General features: G+C 44.6%; 1 long non-coding RNA gene across 1 annotated transcript; it reads right to left on the reverse strand.

Annotated features, from left to right (window-relative positions):
- Positions 1 to 2,393: 2,393 nt before the first annotated feature.
- On the reverse strand, positions 2,394 to 6,680 carry LOC117693767 (uncharacterized). The gene is made up of 3 exons (XR_004604467.2): positions 5,045 to 6,680; positions 3,454 to 3,497; positions 2,394 to 2,661 (listed from the first exon to the last, which is right to left on the reverse strand). It is a non-coding gene; the product is annotated as an uncharacterized LOC117693767 (long non-coding RNA).
- Positions 6,681 to 7,744: the final 1,064 nt, after the last annotated feature.

Below are 7,744 nucleotides of genomic sequence, written 5' to 3' on the forward strand. Positions count from 1 at the left end.
GAGGACACATGTCACAGCTTCTACTTTCAAACAGTCACAAGTAACATAAAATAGCAATTATGTACATTGGTTTCTTAGGAGTCTGATCAGAAAAAGAGGTTAGTAACTGTAACAGGAAGCTGAAAGGGATTCTGGAACCTGCTAGAGTTGTGTTGCTCTTGACAACCACAGGTCCCTTGGGAGTCTCTGCAGGCTCTCACCTTATTTTGCATTACCATTACCGATGGTGCCACCACCTCCCCTTGGCACCACAGGTTGTGACTAAGGCTTTGGGGGACATTCAAGATCTAAGCCATAACACTGTGTAAATTCGAATCTCCCCTCAGTCCTGATGTTGGTAAGAGAGCTACTTCACTACCACAAAAGTCAGGGGAGGGGAGGGTAGACAAGCAGCTCTGCCCTACACAGAGAATGCAGAAATGGAAATCCATTAGTCTGCTGGTCTTTAGACTCCGATATTGCAGGGCAACCAGCAAATATTACTAACATCAGTAACAAGCCTAAGAGACCTTCCTACAGGGTGTGCACCTGGGAGAGATGGGGTCAAATCTGGGAGACCCTGAGTTGAGCTGCCCCAATGTTTTCTAGATATTATTAGACTTTCAGCAAAAACAAACAGCAAAACAGTGGTCATTGTTAGGTGATCCTTAGGTAAGTGTTAGGGAAACTTCACATGAAGTAAGTTTGCTTACTTTAAGACCTCATTAAGCTATTATACAGTGTGGTAAGTTTGGACCTTTCAAGAGTGTTATATTCATGATTTCCGGAACACATCTTGCTAGAGGACACAGAATGAAATATGAAGGTGGAGAGATAACTCATCAGAGAATGTACTCTCCCCCCCATGAGCAAGACTGAGAGACCTTGGTTGCCACAGCAAGGTCAAGTGATGGGATCTAGGTGGAGTTACCCACCTTGGCTGCCCGGAACACAGCAGAACTGCCCCTGGGCTTGCCTTGAGACATCTCCGGCCGTGACCTGGAATGGACTATGGATTATCCCACCCATCTGAAACCAGGAGGGGTTGTGGGTTGGGTCTTCCCCTTTAAATTGAGAGCTGAACATTAAAGCTTGGGGCCTTGATCAGAGAACTTTGTCTTGGCCTCATCTCTTCTCGCTGTCCTTCCCCTTTCATTCCCAGCCCCCCTTTCAGGTGAATCCAGTTGACTTGTGGCCACGGGCGGCTACAAGAGAAGGGCACTTCCTGTGCATCATGGGGGCCTGAGTTCAAATCCCCAGCACCTATGTAAGAATCGGGGCAATTTTACAACCTCAACCCTACATTGCCTGCAAACACAGCAGTGTAGAAAGGTTAAGGAATGGAGACAAGAGTAGTGCATATAGGTCATTAACCTAGCTTGGGGTTCACTGAGAGAATAATGTGTCTCAGGGAAGCAAGGTGAAGAGTAAGGTGAATAGACCAGGACACTGCGTCCTCCTACACACACATCAAATATGCACCTGCACACATAGAGACATTCACTTACACCACACTCGTCGCTGCTACTACCGCCGCTGCTGCCACCACAGCCACCACTACCACCACCAGAATATGAAAAGAATAGTAATGCAGAAACGATATTGAGAATGCTGACCATCTGTTTCACTTTATGGTTAAAACAACCAGGTCTCTTGACTAAAGGGAGGTAGGTATCTCAACGTATACAGGCAGGATAGTTGAAAATAGCACAAAGTCATCACTTGTTTAGAGACACTGTGTTTAGCGACACCGACACTCACACTGAGACACCCAGGGAACCACAACAGCAGGAAGCAGCCATCTCTTTAGGAGCCAGGGCGGGAGCCTTGCCGTGGATCCCAGTGAGAGCAGAGCAAGCAGGATTCAAGGCAATGTGTGAGAATCTTTAGGGTTTTCAGCACACTAGATCCGCAATGCCAGTTTGTAATCACATGGCAGTTATGTTAGTTAGTCCTTGCCTGTGGCTCTCACAAGTGAGCAGGGCCCTTTGAGAAGCTTAGTGGGCGGTGCTGGCACTGTTCTGGTGTGGGATGGAGGCTGGGCTGTGCATTTTCTATTGAATGTCTCATACAGTAGATGGCAGGCACGGTCAGGCCAGATCAACAGAATGTCTGTGGCGTCAACTCATTTTTGATGTCGTGGACTCTAAATGTTATACAACTGGTGACATAAAGATGCATGGAAAGGCACGTGTGTCCATGAGACTGAAAGGAACTATCCTCACGTCTGGACATTGAATCTCCCTTCAGTTTATGTGAAAGCAAAAGTCTACAGGAAGCTTATGGGCTAAGTCACAACTGCTGCCTGAGGTGTAAGTTGGTCACGTTTTCAAGCTACAGAGCACAAGAAGTCCCTGGAGCATCATTCTTGCATAACAATCTCCATGTGTAAAGAATGCAATGGAAACACCAAGTCATAAAACCAAACATCTTTATTGAGAGGTTGGTGTGTTAGTTTCCTATTTCCACATAACAGACAGTGACACAATACCAATTGCTATTGTCTCGCTGCATCGAGGGTCAGGCTCAGAAGATATTGGCCATTAGCAGCCTCATCTGGAGACTTGACTGGATGTGCTGTTGCCAGCAGAACTCATTTCTTCATGGCTGCAGAGCTCCTGACACAGGGCTTCCTCAAAGCCAGCAACAAAGCCTGCTTGCTTTATGGAGGGCCAGAGTCTCCTTTTAAAAGAATATTTAGATCAGACACAGCCAGGATAAACTTTCTCTTATTTGTTTAAAAATCAATTGATTAAGGACCTTAGTTAGATCTACAAAACCCTTTCCACCCTTCCTGTAAACCGATATGATCGCCTTTGCCATAATTCTCAGTGAGAAACAAACGAGAGTTTTACCCTGAATACACCTAGTGAGAGGATGGTGGGGGGATGCATGAGGTCATCCTGGGTGTGTCTGCTGCAGACGGGGACAGATCCAGCCTTAAACACAGGGGAGTTCATGTACCAGCACTCAGGAGTTAGCAGAGGTTACATGGCTATAAGTAAGAATCCCAAAAGAACCCCTGCTCTTTCGAGAGCAGAACTGGAGAGATTCTGCTCAGGTCAACAACAGCCTAGCTGTTGAACCAAGGCATTGTGGCCAACTCAGAAGTGGAAATATAGAAGCATTATTAGTTCAGGGCAACTGAGGTAGAGACAAAGGTGATGGGCACAGTGCTGAGGGAGCTGCTGGAGCACCCTGCAGCTCTGCTCCCGGCTGGTGCTGTGGATGGGGGCCCCCTCTCACCTAGTCATCCTGGCAAGTGTGAACCACACTGTAAATGCCAGCGAAGGCTAAGCAGCAGTCTCAGGGGGAGGGTGTGTATGAGGTTTTTCAGTCCCTAATGTTTGCCTTTGAGTTTGCAAGAATGTATTATACTATTTCCTTAAATACAGGGGTGGAGAGGCTATGGTGGGATGTCAGAGGAATTTTCAAGAAACAAACTGATCTGTAATTTACCAACACGGAACTCACCACAAGATCCTTGATGGGGTAACTCTGCCCGAGTTGCAAAACACCTGTGGCAGTAATCAGGGTGACAATCAGGGTGACAGATCCATGGAGAGGACAAATGTTACCTCATGGGTGGAAAAGCCTGGCTCCAATCACAACCCATACATCCCACGTACTGTCTACTCTCAAAGGGGGGGAAAAGGTGGGGTGAAGTAAAGAAGCTGAAGGAAATGCCAAACGGGTCAAAATCTTACATTTCTATGACCTGGGCCATTTAATGTGGAGTACAGGACCAGACCCAGACAGAGGGCAGGAGTGGATCAGGGATGGCTTGGAAAGAAGGTGACGCACCGGAGAGGCAGAGCTAACCTGTTCTAATGGTTCCCAGTTCAGTGGAGAGGCAGAGCTAACCTGTTCTAAATGGTTCCCAGTTCAGCTAGTCATTTTTGTTCTGAATAATTTTCTTTATGGCAAAAGTGAATATTTTTCAAATAATCACCAAGAAATAAAGACCCTAAAACTTTGTCACTATTATTATTATTTACTATATCTTATAACAAGTCAGTCTGGATGCATCTGCTCTAGTTAGTTAGTGAGTATGCTGTATTCATTAGGAAAAAAAATAGGAGTAATCGTTAGAAAAAAAAAAATCAAGCAAATTGACAATACTTGCCGCATAGTAACAAGGCCATTTATTAACTAATTCACTTGTAAGGTGGAACCAAACTCTGGCCAAGATTTTAAAATCATAACAAACTCAATTAATGTCTGCAGTTACTATTGATGCCTGATTTTATGGACACATTATCATGAAATCTTGAAAGGAATTTATATTGAATACTTTAGTATTGAGAAAAAAAATCCAAAGTTCAGCACTGGTATATGTAATATGATACAAATTTTAAGACTTACCAACACAAATTACTGTTTTTCTTGTTCATTCTATAAAGCATGGCAGATATCCTGTCAAACTAGCAATTTCATTTGGCTCCATGTCTACCAAGACTTTCTAGGAACATGACAATTCCTTATTTTAATGATTTTTTTTTCATGTAAACCTCTTCATATATATATATATATATAACATTATATAATATTATATTAATTATTAATATAATATAATTAATATATTATATAATAATATATAATATACAACATATATAATATATATATATATTTTTTTTTTTTTTCCTTCAAAAAAGCAGCCACTAGGGTTGAGGTAGATGATCAGTCTTATCGGGGGAGATGCGGCAATTAAAGTATTGTGCTGCTGCCCCGACAGCTGTAATTTTAAAGATGAAAGCTTCATTTTTTTCCCTAGCTACAATGCCAATTTCATCCAAGCTGTTGTGTTGAGTGCCACATGCACTTAAAAATTACATGTTTAAACTAATCAAGAGCAAAGGGAACATAAACCCCTCATCCCAATAACGTGGGTGGACTATAAATCTTTGGAGCCTCTTTTCGATCAAAAACCAGGTCTGTTCAAAACATATTGTTTCTAGAAGTCTGTCAGACAAATGCAAAGTTATAGATGCAAAATATTCACTGCAGGGACTTAAGGAGGCAAAGTCTAATGATTTAGAGTAAATAACAGCCGAAATATCCTCACCTTGGCATTTCTGTCCAAGCCAGCGCAAGAAGAAAGCCCACATTAATTGGTACGCTCAAAGAAACAGGCACTTAGAGCAATTAAGTCAGATGCAGGAAAACAGCCCTGCATTGAAAAGCTGACAGCGGGACCCGAGCACAATATCCGTAATGAGTGGCTGAGGATGTTAATGGATAGAGGCTTGGAGACTAATGGACAATTAATGTAAAACAGATGACTTCCCTCGGAGATGACGGTCTTTTGAAAGGCGCTTCACCTGCTGCTCAAACAAATGCAGCTAAAATGAAACGGAAAGAGGAATGAGGACTCACTGAAGTGAGCTGCAGCCAGCATTTGTGTCCTCCCTGCTTTCTCCTTGAATATTTGCAGAATCTAGGTCAAAGATTTAACGGCTCTTTGCAACGCGGGTGGCGTGGCGGGGGTGGGGGTGGTGCTTCCTGTCATTTGGCTTCCTGCCGGGTAAGAATGGCCAGAGATGAAGGGTTGCTGTGGCAAGTCTTCCCAGGAGAGGCCCTGGGGCTTCTCCTTGTTTCCAAGGGGAAGTAGACTGTGCACGTCCTGGTGCTGCACGGCAGTTTACAGTGACAGACGCCAAGTGTCCCGGATGTATGCGCTGCTGTAGAGATCCTGTAGAGCAGTGGTTCTCAGCCTTCCTAATGCTGTGACCCTTTAATACAGCTATGGTAACTCCCCCCAGCATAAAATTATTCCATTGCTACTTTATAACTGTAATTTTGCTTCTGTTATGAATCCTAATATAAATATCTGATACACAGTGTGTAATATGCAACCCCTGTTGAAAAGTTCCCTCAGAGTGAAGGTGTGAAAAGGTCTTTCAACTAGCAAAGGGGTTGTGACCCACAGGCGCTGAGAACCACTGCCGTAAAGGGTCTCCTGGAGATTTGAGAGCCGGGTTTCTTTTCCAGTGCTTATTAAGGGAGGACAGAGTCCTTCATACCCGAGCTGTATAGCTGTGGATAGACTTGTCCCAATGACAGGTTAAGCAGCAAACCCATAGAGTGAAAGCAGATGTCTGGAAACAAACATTCCTAGGGAAGTGCTGCAGTGACATTTGGTGTCATGTGATCCCTGAAGCCTGCCTAAACCTGCCCGAAGCTTGGTGCCAACTGGACTGAGCCTGAGTCCCAGAGATGGCGGCTAGCTGCCACACAGAAAAGAATGAGTCAAGCAGGCCTGGAGAGAACTATAACTTCTAGAGACAAGGTAATCCTTGACAGTTTTCTGCCTCCCAACACCCGGTGTTCAACTCTAATGTTAGGACATTGTCTGAGTCACTGGGCACTGCACACTGTGTGACCATTTTCACTCCAAAGGTCTTGATAATTTTTTCACTTATCATCCTCCATGTTTTCTTCTATTTACTCAAAACAGTGTATCTGGGCTAGCAAGTATAGGAAAGCAGTCTGCATGCTAATGAACATCGTTAAGCAGTGGCCTGAATACTCCCAGAAGTCTTTGCACTTGTAGAAAACAGGAAAATGATTCTCAGCTCACAGTTGTTTCCAGATAACAGCATTCCTGTGAGAAAAAGTCAAGTGAAGAAAACAAAATGTCAGCTACCTTACAAGTATTCACATAGACAGCATCGGAGACAGGGCTCAGGGCGGGAGGCAGGGCTCAGGGCTGGAGAGAGGGCTCAGGGCTGGAGACAGGGCTCAGGGCTGGAGACAGAGCTCAGGGCTGGAGAGAGGGCTCAGGGCTGGAGGCAGGGCTCGGGGCTGGAGACAGGGCTCAGGGCTGGAGAGAGGGCTCAGGGCTGGAGACAGAGCTCAGGGCTGGAGACAGGGCTCAGGGCTGGAGAGAGGGCTCAGTGGTTAAGAATCTTACAGAATACCTGAATTGAGTGTTCAGTACCCACCTTGTATGGCTCACAGTTGCTTAAAACTCCAGCTCCAGGGCATCTGATGCCTCTGGCCTTCTAGGGCACCTAGACTTAAATACACAAACCCATACTCTCTCTCTCTCTCTCTCTCTCTCTCTCTCTCTCTCTCTCTCTCTCTCTCTCTCTCACACACACACACACACACACACAATTCTAAAAATAATAGAAAATAATTCTTTAAAAAGTATTTATATAAACAGCAGAATGTGTGGGGGTGGTACCTATAGAAGAAATAAGAGCCGGTGAGAGTCAACAGGACAATGTCTGAAGTATAGCATCTCCCAGCACCACAATACTGTACAGAAATTATATGTGACCAGGACAATATTAGACAAAGTCAGTGTGTCCTACAGCCTGACTGGCTTCAGTCTCCATGTTCCCACTCATCAGGGGACCACAGGGCAGGAAGAAATCTGTACAACCAGCAAGTTATAAACCCTGCCTGGCCCACTTAAGGCAACACAAAGCTGTGGTGGAAATAGACCTGGTTTGAAGACACAAATATCAATAGGAGTGGAGATCGTGACTTGGTGGTGGTGGTGGTAGTGTGTGTATGTGTGTGTTTATGTGTGTGATGTGTGGTGTGTATGTGTGATAGATGTATGAGTGTCTGTGTGATGGGTGTGTGAGTGTATGTGTGTGAGAGTGTGTGTGATGGTTGTATGTGAGTGTGTCTATGTATGTATGTATGTATGTGCATATGTGTGGTGTGTATGTGTGTGAAGTATGTTTTCTGTGTGTACATGTAAGAGAGAGTGTGTGGTGATGTGATGATGAGTGTGTGATGTGTGAGTGTG

Source organism: Arvicanthis niloticus, chromosome 21 (genome assembly GCF_011762505.2).
Source record: "Arvicanthis niloticus isolate mArvNil1 chromosome 21, mArvNil1.pat.X, whole genome shotgun sequence".
NCBI lineage: Eukaryota > Metazoa > Chordata > Mammalia > Rodentia > Muridae > Arvicanthis > Arvicanthis niloticus.